This window comes from Phyllobates terribilis, unplaced genomic scaffold (assembly GCF_046119375.1).
Source record: "Phyllobates terribilis strain yellow unplaced genomic scaffold, ASM4611937v1 Scaffold_10__3_contigs__length_209671492, whole genome shotgun sequence".
Lineage (NCBI taxonomy): Eukaryota > Metazoa > Chordata > Amphibia > Anura > Dendrobatidae > Phyllobates > Phyllobates terribilis.
The window spans coordinates 161,440,416-161,457,726 of NW_027362770.1; positions in this window are offsets into that span (position 1 = coordinate 161,440,416).

The following is a 17,311-nucleotide window of genomic DNA, read 5'->3' on the forward strand; positions in this document are numbered from 1 at the left end:
CTGACCCAGTATAACCAGTTAGAACCAGTGTCACCAGTACTGACCCAGTATAGCTGGTATAGAACCAGTGCCACCAGTACTGACTCAGTATAACCAGTACAGAACCAGTTCCACCAGTACTGACCCTGAATAACCAGTACAGAACCATCACCACCTGTCCTGACCCAGTATAACCAGTGCCACCAGTATCGACACAGCATAACCAGTACAGAACCAATGCAACCAATACTGACCCAGTATAACCAATACAGAACCAGTGTCACCAGTACTGACCCAGTATAACCAATACAGAACTAGTGCCACCAGTACTGACCCAGTTTAACCAGTACAGATCCAGCACCACCAATACTGTCCCAGTATAACCAGTACGGAACCAGCTCCGCCAGTACTGACCCAGTATAATCAGTACAGAACTATTAACACAAGTACTGACCCAGTATAACTAGTAGACAACCAGTGCCACCATTACTGACCCAGGTTAACCAGTATAGAACCAGTGCCACCAGTACTGAACCAGTATAACCATTATACAACCAGTGCCACCAGTACTGACCCAGTTTAAGCAGTATAGAACCAGTGCCACCAGTACTGAACCAGTATTACCATTATACAACCAGTGCCACCAGTACTGACCCAGTATAACCAGAACAGAACCAGTGCCACCAGTTCTTAGCCAGCATAACCAGTATAGAACCAGTGCCATCGGTACTGACCCAATATAACCAGTATAGACCTAGTGCCACCCGTACTGACCTAGTATAACCAGTACAGAACCAGTTCCACCAAAACTGACCAAATATAACCAGTACAGGACGAGTGCCACTAGTAGTGAACCAGCATAACCAGTACAGAATCAATGCCACCAGTACTGACCCAGTATAACAAGTGCCACGAGTATTGACCCAGTATAACCAATACAGAACCAATGCCACCAATACTGACCCAGTATAACCAGTACAGAACTAGTGTCACCAGTACTGACCCAGTATAACCAGTACAGAACCAGCACCACCTGAACTGACCCAGTATAACCAGTATGGGACCAGCACCACCAGTACTGACCCAGTTTAATCAGTATAGAACTATTGACACAAGTACTGACTCAGTATAACTAGTATAGAACCAGTGTCACCAGTACTGACCCAGTATAACCACTATAGAACCACTAAAGAACCAGTGCCGCCAGTACAGACACAGTATAACTAGTACAGAATCAGTGCCACTAGTAATGACCCAGTATAACGAGTACGGAACCAGCACCACCAGTACTGACCCAGTATAATCAGAACAGAACTATTGACACCAGCACTGACCCATTATAACTAGTATAGAACCAGTGCCACCAGTACTAACCCAGTATAGCCAGTATAGAACCAGTGCCACCAGTACTGACCAAGTATAATCAGTATAGAACCAGTGCCACCGGTCCTGACCCAGTTTCACCAGTACAGAACCAGCACCACCAGTACTGACCCAGTATAACGAGTATACAACCAGTGCCACCAGTACTGAATCAGTATAACCAGTATAGACCTAGTGGCACCAGTACTGACCCAGCATAACCTGTACAGAACTAGTGCCAATAGTACGGACCCAGTATAACCAGTATATAACTAGTGCCACCAGTACTGGCCCAGTATAACCAGTACAGAACCAGTGCCACCAGTACTGACCTAGTATAACCAGTATATAACTAATGCCACCCGTACTGACCTAGCATAACCAGTACAGAACCAGTGCCAACAGTACTGACCCAGTATAACCAGTACAGGACCAGTGCCACTAGTACTAACCCAGCATAACCAGTACAGAACCATCACCACCAGTACTGACCCACTAAAACCAGTACGGAACCAGTACCACCAGTACTGACCCAGTATAATCAGTACCGAACCACTACTACCAGTAATAACCCAGTATAACCAGTTTAGAACTAGTGCCAATAGTACTGACCCAGTATAACCAGTAGAGAACCAGTGCCACCAGTACTGACCTAGTATAACCAGTATATAACTAGTGCCACCCGTATTGACCTAGTATAATCAGTACAGAACCAGTTCCACCAGTACTGACCCTGTATAACCAGTACAGGAACAGTGCCACTAGTACTGACCCAGCATAACCAGTACAGAACCAGCACCACCAGTACTGACCCAGTATAACCAGTGCCACCAGTATCGACCCAGTATAACCAGTACAGAACCAATGCCACCAATACTGACCCAGTATAACCAGTACAGAACCAGTGTCACCAGTACTGACCCAGTATAACCAATACAGAACCAGTGCCACCAGTACTGACCCAGTATAACCAGTACAGAACCAGCACCACCAATACTGACCCAGTAAAACCAGTACAGAACCAGCTCCACCAGTACTGACCCAGTATAATCAGTATAGAACTATTAACACCAGTACTAACCCAGTATAACTAGTACAGTACCAGTGCCACCAGTACTGACCCAGTTTAACCAGTATAGAACCAGTTCCACCAGTACTGAAGCAGTATAACCATTATACAACCAGTGCCAGCAGTACTGACCCAGTATAACCAATACAGAACCAGTTCCACCAGTACTGACCCAGTATAACCAGTACAGGACCAGTGCCACTAGTAGTGAACCAGCATAACCAGTACAGAACCAATGCCACCAGTACTGACCCAGTATAACCTGTGCCACCAGTATCGACCCAGTATAACCAGTACAGAACCAATGCCACCAATACTGACCCAGTATAACCAGAACAGAACTAGTGTCACCAGTACTGACCCAGTATAACCAGTACAGAACCAGCACCACCAGTACTGACCCAGTACCACCAGTACTGACCCAGTATAAACAGTATAGAACTACTGACACCAGTACTGACCCCGTATAACTAGTATAGAACCAGGGCCACCAGTACTGACCCAGTAAAACTAGTTCAGAACCAGCACCACCAGTACTGACCCAGTATAATTAGTATAGAACTATTGACACCAGTACTGACCCAGTATAACTAGTATAGAACCAGTGTCACCAGTACTGTCCCAGTATAACCTGTATTGAAACAGAGCCGCCAGTACTGACACAATATAACTAGTACAGAACAGTTGCCACTAGTAATGACCCAGTATAGCCAGTACGGAACCAGCACCACCAGTACTGACCCAGTATAATCAGTATAGAACTATTGACACCAGTACTGACCCAGTATAACTAGTATAGAACCAGTGGCACCAGTACTGACCCAGTAGAACCAGTATAGAACCAGTGCCACCAGTATTGAACCAGTAAAACCAGTATACAACCAGTGCCACCAGTACTGACCCAGTATAACCAGTATAGAACCAGTGTCACCAGTACTGACCCAGTATAACCAGTACAGAACCAGCACCACCAGTACTGACCCAGTATAACCATTATACAACCAGTGCCACCAGTACTGACTCAGTATAACCAGTATAGACCTAGTGCCACCAGTACTGACCCAGTATAACCAGTACAGAACCAGTGCTACCAGTACTGACTCAGTATAACCAGTATAAAACTAGTGCCAATAGTACGGACCCAGTATAACCAGAATATAACTAGTGCCACCAGTACTGACCCAGTATAACCAGAATATAACTAGTGCCACCAGAACTGACCCAGTATAACCAGTACAGAACCAGCACCACCAGTACTGACCCAGTACCACCAGTACTGACCCAGTATAAACAGTATAGAACTATTGACACCAGTACTGACCCAGTATAACTAGTATAGAACCAGGGCCACCAATACTGACCCAGCATAACTAGTTCAGAACCAGCACCACAAGTACGGACCCAGTATAATTAGTATAGAACTATTGACACCAGTACTGACCCAGTATAACTAGTATAGAACCAGTGTCACCAGTACTGACCCAGTATAACCAGTATTGAAACAGTGCCGCCAGTACTGACACAATATAACTAGTACAGAACAGTTGCTACTAGTAATGACCCAGTATAGCCAGTACGGAACCAGCACCACCAGTACTGACCCAGTATAATCAGTATAGAACTATTGACACCAGTACTGACCCAGTATAACTAGTATAGAACCAGTGCCACCAGTACTGACCCAGTAGAACCAGTATAGAACCAGTGCCACCAGTATTGAACCAGTATAACCAGTATACAACCAGTGCCACCAGTACTGACCCAGTATAACCAGTATAGAACCAGTGCCACAGGTACTGACCCAGTATAACCAGTACAGAACCAGCACCACCAGTACTGACCCAGTATAATCAGTATACAACCAGTGCTACCAGTACTGACTCAGTATAACCAGTATAGACCTAGTGCCACCAGTACTGACCCAGTATGACCAGTACAGAACCAGTGCTAGCAGTACTGACTCAGTATAACCAGTATAAAACTAGTGACAATAGTATGTACCCAGTATAACCAGAATATAACTAGTGCCACCAGTACTGACCCAATATAACCAGTACAGAACCAGTGCCACCAGTACTGACCTAGTATAAATAGTATATAACTAGTGCCACTCGTACTGACCTAGCATAACCAGTACAGAACCAGTGCCACCAGTACTGACTCAGTATAACCAGTATAGACCTAGTGCCACCAGTACTGACCCAGTATAGCCAGTACAGAACCAGTGCTACCAGTACTGACTCAGTATAACCAGTATAAAACTAGTGCCAATAGTACGGACCCAGTATAACCAGAATATAACTAGTGCCACCAGTACTGACCCAGTATAACCAGTACAGAACCAGTGCCACCAGTACTGACCCAGTATAACCAATACAGGACCAGTGCCACTAGTACTGACCCAGTATAACAGTACGGAACCAGCACCACCAGTACTGATCCTGTATAATCAGTACAGAACTATTAACACCAGTACTGACCCAGTATAACTAGTATAGTACCAGTGTCATCAGTACTGACCCAGTATAACCAGTATAGAACCAGTACCACCAGTACTGAGCCAGTATAACCAGTACTGACCCAGTATAACCAGTACAGAACCAGTGCCACCAGTACTGACCAACTATAACCAGTATACAACTAGTGCCACCAGTACTGACCCAGTATAACCAGTATAGAAACAGCGCCACCGGTACTGACCCAGCATAACCAGTACAGAACCAGCACCACCAGTGCTGACCCAGTATAACCAGTATACAAACAGTGCCACCAGTACTCAGCAAGTATAACCAGTATAGAATTAGTGCCACCCGTACTGACCTAGTATAATCAATACAGAACCAGTGCCACCAGTACTGACCCAGTATAACCAGTGCAGGACCAGTGCCACTAGTACTGACCCAGCATAACCATTACAGAACCAATGCCACCAGTACTGACCCAGTAAAACCAGTACAGAACCAATGCCACCAATACTGACCCAGTATAGCCAGTATACAACCAATGCCACCAGTACTGACCCAGTATAACTAGTACAGAACCAGTGCCACCAGTACTGACCCAGTATAAATAGCACAGAACCAGTGTCACCAGTACTGACCCAGTATAACCAATACAGAACCAGTGCCACCAGTACTGACCCAGTATAACCAGTACAGAACGAATGCCACCAATACTGACCCAGTATAACCAGTATAAAACCAGTGCCACCACTACTGACCCAGTATAACTAGTATAGAACCAGTGTCACCAGTACTGACCCAGTATAGCCGGTATAGAACCAGTTCCACGAGTACTGACACAGTATAACTAGTACAGAACCAATGTCACTAGTAATGACCCAGTATAACCAGTACGGAACCAGCACCACCAGTAATGACCCAGTATAATCAGTATAGAACTATTGAAACCAGTACTGAACCAGTATAACCATTATACAACCAGTGCCACCAATACTGACCCAGTATAACCAGTACAGAACCAGTGCCACCAGTACTGACCCAGTATAACCAGTACAGAACCAGTGCCACCAGTACTGACCCAGTATAACCAGTATAGACCTAATGCCACCGGTACTGACCCAGTATAACCAGTGCAGAACGAGTGCTACCAGTACTGACCCATTATATCCAGTTCTGACCAAGTATAACCAGTATAGAACCAGTGCCACCAGTACTGACCAAGTATAACCAGTACACAACCAGTGCCACCAGTACTGACCCAGTATAATCAGTATAGAACTATCAGTATAGAACTATTAACACCAGTACTGACCCAGTATAACTAGTATAGAAACAGTGTCACCAGTACTGACCCAGTATAACCAGTATAGAACCAGTGCTACCAGTACTGAACCAGTATAACCAGTACTGACCCAGTAAACCAGTACAGAATCAGTGCCACCAGTACTGACCAAGTACAACCAGTATACAACCAGTGCCACCAGTACTGACTCAGTATAACCAATACAGAACCAGTGCCACCAGTACTGACCTAGTATAACCAGTATATAACTAGTGCCACCCGTACTGTCCTAGTATAACCAGTGCCACCTTTAGTGACCCAGTATAACCAGTACAGGACCTGTGCAAATAGTACTGACTCAGCATAACCAGTACAGAACGAATGCCACCAGTAGAGACCCAGTATAACCAGTGCCACCAGTATCGACCCAGTATAACCAGTACAGAACCAATGCCATCAATACTGACCCAGTATAACCAGTACAGAACCAGTGTCACCAGTACTGACCCAGTATAACCAATACAGAACCAGTGCCACCAGTACTGACACAGTATAACCAGTTCAGATCCAGCACCACCAGTACTGACCCAGGATAACCAGTACGGAACCAGCACCACCAGTACTGACCCAGTAAAATCAGTATAGAATTATTGACACCAGTACTGACCCAGTATAACTAGTATAGAACCAGTGCCACCAGTACTGACCCAGTATAGAACCAGTGCCACCAGTACTGAACCAGTATAACCAGTACAGAACCAGTGCCACTAGTACTGAACCAGTATAACCAGTACAGAACCAGTGCAACCAGTACTGACCCAGCATAACCAGTATAGAACTAGTGCCTCCAGTACTGACCCAGTATAACCAGTTAGAACCAGTGTCACCAGTACTGACCCAGTATAGCTGGTATAGAACCAGTGCCACCAGTACTGACACAGTATAATCAGTACGGAACCAGCACCACCAGTACTGACCCAGTATAATCGGTATAGAACTATTGACACCAGTACTGACCCAGTATAACTAGTATAGAACCAGTGCCACAGTACTGAACCAGTATAACCAGTATACAACCTGTGCCACCAGTACTGACCAGTATAACCAGTACAAAACCAGTGCCACCAGTACTGACCCATTATAACCAGTACAGAACCAATACCACCAGTACTGACCAAGTATAACCAGTATACAACCAGTGCCACTAGTACTGACCCAGTATAACCAGTAAAGAAACAGTGCCACCAGTACTGGCCCAGTATAACCAATACAGAACCAGTGCAACCGATACTGACACAGTATAACCAGTATACAACCAATGCCACCAGTACTGACTCAGTATAACCAGTATACACCTAATGCCACCGGTACTGACCCAGAATAACCAGTGCAGAACCAGTGCCACCAACACTGACCCAGTATAAGTAGTACAGAAACAGTGCCACCCGTACTGACCTAGTATAACCAGTACAGAACCAGTGCCACCAGTAGTGACCCAGTATAACCAGTACAGGACCAGTGCCAATAGTACTGACCCAGCATAACCAGTACAGAACCAATGCCACCAGTACTGACACAGTATAACCAGTGCCAACAGTATCAACTCAGTATAACCAGTACAGAACCAATGCCACCAATACTGACCCAGTATAACCAGTACAGAACCAGTGTCACCAGTAGCATCCCAGTATAAACAATACAGAACCAGTGCCCCCAGTACTGACACAGTATAACCAGTACAGAACCAGCACCACCAGTACTGACCCAGTATAACCAGTTCAGAACCAGCACCACCAGAACTGATCCAGTATAATCAGTATAGAACTATTAACACCAGTACTGACCCAGTATAACTAGTATAGAACCAGTGTCACGAGTACTGACCCAGTATAGCCAGTATAGAACCAGTGCCACCAGTACTGACACAGTATAACTAGTACAGAACCATTGCCACTAGTAATGACCCAGTATGACCAGTACGGAACCAGCACCACCAGTACTGACCCAGTATAACCAATACAGAACCAGTGGCACCAGTATTGACCCAATATAACCAGTACGGAAGCAGCACCACCAGTACTGACCCAGTATAATCAGTATAGAACTATTAACACCAGTAATCACCCAGTATAACTAGTATATGTTACGGATCCGGGTGGTGGAACCTCTGTGCTGCAGTGCAAGGAGGGACCAGAGGGGCGTAACTAGGTATCAACTCGGACCGACGAAGGTCGTACGGCGGCTCAATTGACTCTGTGACCAGGGAGGGACCGAGCAAAGGGACCAGGTGCTACTCTGGGGACCGACCTTGTACGAGAGCAGGTGACTCCCACGGGTCAGAAGGCAGGGACTGACTGGTACAGCAGATGAGCACGGCTGGCAGGCTGACGGGTGATCCAGGCAGACCGACTGGCAGGCACGGCAGTTAACAGGCAGGAGCCTCCAGGTAGGCTGGCTGGTAGGAACGGCAGGTAACAGGCAGGAGCCTCCAGGTAGGCTGGCTGACAGGCACGGCAGGTAACAGGCAGGAGCCTCCAGGTAGGCTGGCTGGCAGGCACGGCAGGTAACGGGCAGGTGCTTCCAGGTAAGCAGGCGGGCAGAGCCCATAGACAGACTGGCGGACTGGCAGTAGGCAGACTATCGGGCTGGAGAGTAGACAAGCAGATGGACTGGACTAGTAGTCCGGATGGCGGACTGGACTTGTAGTCTGGCTGGCGGGCTGCACTTGTAGTCTGGCTGGCGGGCTGCACTTGTAGTCTGGTTGGCGGGCTGTACTGGTAGTCTGGCTGGCGGGCTGGACTGGTAATCTGGCTGGCGGGCTGGACTGGTAGTCTGGCTGGCTGGACTGGTAGTCTGGCTGGCGGGCTGGACTGGTAGTCTGGCTGGCCGGCTGGACTTGTAGTCTGGCTGGCAGGCTGAACTAGTAGTCAGGCTAGCAGCGGGACCTGAGGGCTGAAGCAGAGTATCACACACAAAGCTACAACCTTGCACGGGCACCTCCATATTGGAGGAGGTGCCTTTCATAGGGGAAGTCCTCCGGTCATCGGCCGGGGACTTTTTAGGACGGCGCGCGCGGCACCTTTAGGAGGGCGGGAGCGCGCGCACGCGCGCCCTAAGCGCAGGGCCAGGTAAGCTGCGTGCACCAACAGCAGATGCAGGGAGGCCAGAAGACGCTGGAGCAGGACCGCGGCGGTAAGGGGGACGGCGTCTCTGCCGGGCAGGAGGCAGAGGCGCCAATGCTAAAGTACCCCGCCCCCTTTACGCCCCCTCTTTTTCAGGCCAGTAAGAAATTTTTTAAGGAGAAGCGGGGCATGGATGTTCTCCCTGGGTTCCCAAGTTCTCTCCTCTGGGCCAAACCCTTTCCAATCCACCAGAAAAAAGGTTTTTCCTCTTACCCTCTTGGTGGCCAGAATGTTCTCTACCTCATAGACGTCCTCAGCGGAGACCGGAGCTGTGGAGGTACCTGGATTGTCGGAAAAAGAATTAAGCACAACCGGTTTGAGGAGAGATACGTGAAAGGAGTTGGGAATCCGTAAGGTGGCCGGGAGCTTTAACTTGTAGGCTACTGGGTTGATTTGCTTGAGGACCGATGAACCGTGGACCCAACTTATAGGAGGGTATTTTGAGACGAACATGTTTGGAGGAGAGCCAAACCTTGTCTCCCGGGCGGAAATGAGGCGGATCCAGACGTCTCTTATCAGCATGTTTCTTCATCCGCTCGGAGGATTGAAGAAGTGTGGCTCTAGTGTCCTCCCAAATAGTGGAAAATTCGCTGACCAGAGACTCCGCGGCAAGGTTGTCCACTGAAGCGGAAACTGGAAACGGAATCCGGGGATGTTGACCGTAGACCACAAAGAACGTGGACTTGGAAGAAGATTCGCTCTCATGGTTGTTATAGGAGAACTCGGCCCATGGTAGGAGCTCCACCCAATCGGTATGGTGAGCGTTGACGAAGTGCGGGAGGTAGCTGGTAAGGATCTGGTTGATACGCTCCACTTGGCCATTGGACTGCGGATGGTAAGCAGAGGAGAAATCCAGGGTGGCATCCAGCAGCTTACACGTAGCTCTCCAGAAGCGCGAAGTGAACTGGACCCCTCGATCAGACACAATGTGGAGGGGTAGGCCATGGAGACGAAAGATATGATGGATGAAGTCCTTAGCCAGCACAGATGCAGACGGGAGACCAGGCAGAGGAATGAAGTGGGCCATTTTAGAGTAGCGGTTAGCGACCACCCAAATGATCATACAACCGGCAGAAACAGGCAGATCCGTAATAAAGTCCATAGCAATGTGTTGCCACGGGGCAGCAGGTACGGGAAGAGGCAGGAGACGGCCGGCAGGAAGATGTCTGGGAACCTTGTTGCAGGCACAGGACGAACAGGCAGTGACGAAGTCTACCACATCCTGGTGCAGGGTAGGCCACCAGTAATGCCGGGTAATGAGCAGGAAGGTCTTCTTCTGGCCAGCATGGCCGGCTAGTTTAGATGAAAGACCCCAGTGAAGAACCTTCTTAAGATCCGGAACCGCTACAAACGTCTTACCGGGTGGGAGACGAGACAGATCCAAGGGGGCCACATTCATCACTTTAGAGGAATCGATGATATGCATAGGCTCCTCCTCTTGATCGGAAGACAGGAAGGATCGGGACAAGGCGTCAGCTTTAACGTTCTTGTCTTCCGGGCGGTAATGTAGGGTAAAGTTAAAGCGGGCGAAGAACAAAGACCACGGGGCCTGACGCGGATTGAGTCTTTGGGCGTTCTGAAGATAAGTCAAGCTTTTGTGGTCAGTATAGATGACCACCGGGTGCAGAGTCCCTTCGAGCAGGTAACGCCACTCCTCCAGCGCCAATTTCATGGCTAACATTTCTCGATCTTCTATGGAGTAGTTGCCCTCAGACGAGGAAAAGAGCTTGGAGAAGAAGCCGCAGGTTGCCATTCTCCCGGATGGAGATTTCTGGGTGAGCACCGCTCCGGCTCCGGAAGAGGAAGCATCAACCTCCAGAAAGAATTGTTTGTTGTTATCCGGACGGTGCAGCACAGGGGCAGAAGAGAAGGCTTGTTTTAAAGAGAGGAAGGCCTCCTCCGCTTCGGACGGCCATTCCTTAGGATTTGCTCCTTTTCGGGTGAGTGCAGAGATGGGAGCAATCCGGGAAGAGAAATGTGGGATGAAGAGACGGTAATAGTTGGCGAAGCCCAGGAATCGCTGAATCGCCTTCAACCCCTCCGGACAGGGAAACTTTAAGACGGCAGAGACCTTCTCGGGGTCCATCCGTAGACCTGTTTTAGAGATAATAAAGCCCAGGAACGGAAGGGAGGACTGGTCGAAGAGGCATTTCTCAAATTTTGCATATAGGTGATTCTGCCTGAGCCTAAGCAGGACCTGATGAACATCCGTCCGATGTGAGGGAAGATCCAGAGAGAAGACCAAGATGTTGTCCAGGTACAGCACCACGCAAGAATAAAAGAGGTCACGGAAGATGTCATTAACTAATTCTTGGAAGACGGCGGGAGCATTACAGAGACCGAAGGGCATCACACGGTATTCATAGTGACCATCCCAGGTATTAAATGCCGTCTTCCACTCGTCTCCTTGGTGGATCCGGACCAGGTTATACGCCCAACGAAAATCGAGCTTGGTGAAGATCTTCGCGCCTTTAAGGCGGTCGAACAGCTCAGAGATGAGCGGCAGGGGGCATTTGTTTTTGACAGTGATTTGGTTGAGTCCTCTATAATCGATGCATGGACGTAGTGAACCGTCTTTCTTTTTAACGAAGAAGAATCCGGCTCCAGCCGGGGAGGAAGATTTCCGGATGAATCCCCTAGCCAGATTTTCTTCGATGTACTCCGACATGGCCCGGGTCTTGGCCAACGACAACGGGTAGATACGCCCACGGGGTGGAGTGGCACCGGGTATCAGGTCGATAGGGCAATCATATGGCTTATGGGGTGGCAGAGTCTCTGCCTCCTTCTTGTCGAAGACATCAGCATAGGACCAGTAGGATGCCGGTAGACTGGGTAAATTAGTCGGAGGATGGGGGTCGAGCTGGGCGAACCGGAACCAGGCAGGTCTCATGGCAATCCTGCCCCCAACGGAGCACCTCACCGGATTGCCAATTCAGAACGGGTTCATGTTTCTGTAGCCAGGGTAGACCTAGCAAAAGGGGGTGAGAGAGTCCGGAAAGCACATGGAAGGAAATCCTCTCGGAGTGCAGCATTCCCACCTGCAGGGTTACGGGCTCTGTGACGAGCAAGATGGTCACCGGAAGGAGTCTTCCATCCACGGAAGCGACTGCCAATGGTTCCGCCAGAGGTTTAGTAGGAATCTGATACTTCTCTACAAGGGACTGGGATATGAGATTCCCAGCGGCTCTGGAATCCAGATGTGTGGTTTCAAAGAAGCGGTTCTCTCCACAGGAGATAGAGACGGATAAAGTCAAGAATGGAGAGGATTTACTTTTGCCTAGGACGACCTCTCCGAGTGGTCCTAGACACTGCAGTTTCCCGGCTTCACCGGGCAGGAACGAATGAGGTGCTCCTTACTGCCACAGTAGAAACAGCTCCCCTCGGCTCGGCGTGACTCTTGGCGAGATTTGACCATCTTGGTCTGGTCGATCTGCATAGGTTCGGGCGAGCGTGCCCGGGGAGATGCAGGTTGGGAAGCGGGTCTCGGGAAAGCAGGAGCAAGACGAGGAAATCTTCTCTCCCGGGTAGTCTCCTTAGCACGTTCTAGGAAACGGATGTCAATCTGGGTTGCAAGTGACACCAGGTCATCCAGGGTGAAAGGAACGTCCTGGACGGCTAACTCGTCCTTAATCCGACCGGAAAGGCCCTCCCAGAAGGTGGACACCAGGGCCTCGTTGTCCCAGGCAAGCACAGAAGCGAGGGTACGGAACCGTATGGCATACTGGGCCACAGTGAGACTCCCTTGGCGGAGACGGAGCAATGAGGAGGCAGTAGAGGTCCTTCATCCGGGTTCATCGAAGACTTTCCGGAAGGCAGTGAGGACAGCTGGAAGATCGGACACCAGGGAATCCCCTCTTTCCCATAGAGGGTTAAGCCATGCCAATGCTTCCCCGGTGAGGTGAGACATGATAAACGCCACCTTGGCCCGGTCGGAGGGAAACTGGTGTGGCAGAAGTTCAAAGTGCAGCGTGCACTGGTTCAGAAAGCCCCGACATAGGACGGGGTCACCTCCAAAACGAGGAGGCGCAGAAAGCCGGGGTCCTAGGCTGGATGCCGTGGTATGGGTAGGTAGCGGCGCTGCCGGAGCGGGTGTCGCTCGACTTGGGGCGGACACAGGTGGTACAGACAGCGCGTCCAGGCGAGTGTTGACAGACCGCAGGTAGGTCAGGATGGTTTCCTGTTGGGATCTCTGACGAGAAACCTCCTGGTACAGGTCAGCAAGTCAAGGGGCCTGGGAGCCACCGGGTTCTATGGCCCGTACAAACTGTTACGGATCCGGGTGGTAGAACCTCTGTGCTGCGGTGCAAGGAGGGACCAGAGGGGCGTAACTAGGTATCAACTCGGAAAGACCAAGCTCGTACGGCGGCTCAATCGACTCCGTGACCAGGGAGGGACCGAGCAGAGGGACCAGGTGCTACTCTGGGGACCGACCTTGTATGAGAGCAGGTGACTCCCACGGGTCAGAAGGCAGGGACTGACTGGTACAGCAGATGAGCACGGCTGGCAGGCTGACGGGCGATCCAGGCAGACGGACTGGCAGGCACGGCAGGTAACAGGCAGGAGCCTCCAGGTAGGCTGGCTGGTAGGCACAGCAGGTAACAGGCAGGTGCTTCTAGGTAAGCGGGATGGCAGGCACGGCAGGTAATAGGCAGGAGCCCCCAGGTAGGCTGGCAGGCACGACAGGTAACAGGCAGGAGCCTCCAGGTAGGCTGGCTGGCAGGCACGGCAGGTAACGGGCAGGTGCTTGTAGGTAAGCAGGCGGGCAGAGCCCATAGACAGACTGGCAGACTGGCAGTAGGCAGACTGTCGGGCTGGAGAGTAGACAAGCAGACGGACTGGACTAGTAGTCCGGATGGTGGACTGGACTTGTAGTCTGGCTGGGGGGCTGGACTTGTAGTCTGGCTGGCGGGCTGGACTTGTAGTCTGGCTGGCGGGCTGGACTTGTAGTCTGGCTGGCGGGCTGGACTTGTAGTCTGGCTGGCAGGCTGGACTTGTAGTCTGGCTGGGGGCTGGACTGGTAGTCAGGCTAGCAGCGGGACCTAAAAGCTGAAGCAGAGTATCACACACAAAGCTACAACCTTGCACGGGCACCTCCATATTGGAGGAGGTGCCTTTTATAGGGGAAGTCCTCCGGCCATTGGCCGGGGACTTTTTAGGACGGCGCGCACGGCCCCTTTAAGAGGGCGGGAGCGCGCGCGCCCTAAGCACAGAGCCAGGGAAGCTGCGTGCACCAGCAACAGCTGCAGGGAGGCCAGAAGAAGCCGGAGCAGGACCGCGGCGGTAAGGGGGACGGCGTCTCTGCCGGGCAGGAGGAAGAGACGCCGATGCTACAGTATAGAACCAGTGCCACCAGTACTGACCCAGTATAACCAGTTCAGAACCAGCACCACCAGAACTGACCCAGTATAATCAGTATAGAACTATTGACACCAGTACTTACCCAGTATAACTAGTATAGAACCAGTGCCACAAGTACTGACCCAGTATAACCAGCATAGAACCAGCACACCAGTACTAAACCAGTAAAATCAGTATAGAACTATTGACACCAGTACTGACACAGTATAACCAATATACAACCAGTGCCACCAGTACTGACCCAGTATAACCAATACAGAACCAGTGCCACCAGCACTGACCCAGTATAACCAGTACAGTACCAGTGCCACCAGTACTGACCCAGTATAACCAGTATACAACCAGTGCCACCAGTACTGACTCAGTATAACCAGTAGAGAACCAGTACCACCAGTACTGACCCAGTATAACCAATACAGAACCTCTGCCACCAATACTGACCCAGTATAACCAATACAGAACCAGTGCCACCAGCACTGACCCAGTATAAACAGTACAGAACCAGTGCCACCAGTACTGACCCAGTATAACCAGTATACAACCAGTGCCACCAGTACTGACCCAGTATAACCAGTAGAGAACCAATACCACCAGTACTGACCCAGTATAACCAGTACAGAACCTCTGCCACCAATACTGACCTAGTATAACCAGTATACAACCAGTGCCACCAGTACTGACCCAGTATAACCAGTATAGAATCAGTGCCACCGATACTGACCCAGTATAACCAGTACAGAACCAGAGCCACCAGTACTGACCCAGTATAACCAGTATACAACCAGTGCCACCAGTACTGACCCAGTATAACCAGTATACAACCATTGCCACCAGTACTGACCCAGTATAACCAATACAGAACCAGTGCCACCAGCACTGACCCAGTATAACCAGTACAGAACTAGTGCCACCAGTACTGACCAAGTATAACCAGTATACAACCAGTGCCACCAGTACTGACCCAGTAAAACAAGTAGAGAACAAGTACCACCAGTACTGACCCAGTATAAAAAGTACAGAACCTCTGCCACCAATACTGACCTAGAATAACCAGTATACAACCAGTGCCACCCAGTATAACTAGTATAGAACAAGTGCCACCGGTACTGACCCAGTATAACCAGTACAGAACCAGAGCCACCAGTACTGACCCAGTATAACCAGTATACAACCAGTGCCACCAGTACTGACCCAGTATAACCAGTATAAACCAAGTGCCAACAATACTGACCCAGTATAACCATTACAGAACCAGTGCCACCAGTTCTGACCCAGTATAACCAGTACAGAACCAGTGCCACTCATATTGACCCAGCTTAACCAATACAGAACCAGTGCCACCAGTACTGACCCAGGATAACAAGCGCCACCAGTACTGACCCAGTATAAACAGAAGAGAACCAATGCCACCAGTATTGACCCAGTATAACCAGTATAGAACTAGTGTCACCAGTACTGCCCCAACACAACCAGTACAGAACCAGTGCCACAAGTACTGACCCAGTATAACCAATATAGATCCAGTGCCACCAGTACTGACCCAGTATAACCAGTACAGAACCAGCACTACCAGTACTGACCCAGTATAACCAGTACAGAACCAGCACTACCAGTACTGACCCAGTACAACCAGTACGGAACCAGCACCACCATTGTTGACCCAGTATAACCAGTTTGGAACTATTGACACCAGTACTGACCCAGTATAACTAGTATAGAATCAGTGCCACCAGTACTGACCCAGTATAACCAGTACAGAACCAGTGCCACCAGTCCTGACCCAGTATAACCAGTACAGAAACAGTACCACCAGTACTGACCCAGTATAGCCAGTACAGAACCAGTACCACCAGTGCCTACCCAGTATAACTAGTACTGCACCAGTGCCACCAGTACTGACCCAATATTACCAGTATAGAACCAGTGCCACCAGCACTGACCCAGTATAACCAATACAGAACAAGTACCACCAGTACTGACCCAGTATAACCAGTACAGAACAAGTTATACCAGTACTGACCCAGTATAACCAGTATAGGTCCAGTGTCAACAGTACTGACACAGCATAACTAGTACAGAACCAGTGCCACCAGTACTGACCCAGTATAACCAGTACTGAACCAGTGCCACCCGTACTGACCCAGTATAACCAGTATAGAGCCAGTGCCACCAGCACTGACACAGTATAACTAGTGCAGAACCAGTGCCACCAGTACTAACCCAGTAAAGCCTGTACAGAACCAGTACCACCAATACTGACCCAGGATAACCAATACAGAACCTGTGCCACTCGTATTGACCCAGCATAACCACTACAGTACAGTGCCACCAATACTGACCCAGGATAACCAGTGCCACCAGTACCGACCCAGTATAACCAGTACAGAACCAATGCCACCAGTACTGACCCAGTATAACTAGTATAGAACCAGTGTCATCAGTACTGCCCCAATACAACCAGTACAGAACCAGTGCCACCAGTACTGACCCAGTATAACCAATATAGAACCAGTGCCACCAGTACTGACCCAGAATAACCAGTACAGAACAAGCACCACCAGTACTGACCCAGTATAACCAGTACGGAACCAGCACCACCATTGTTGACCCAGTATAA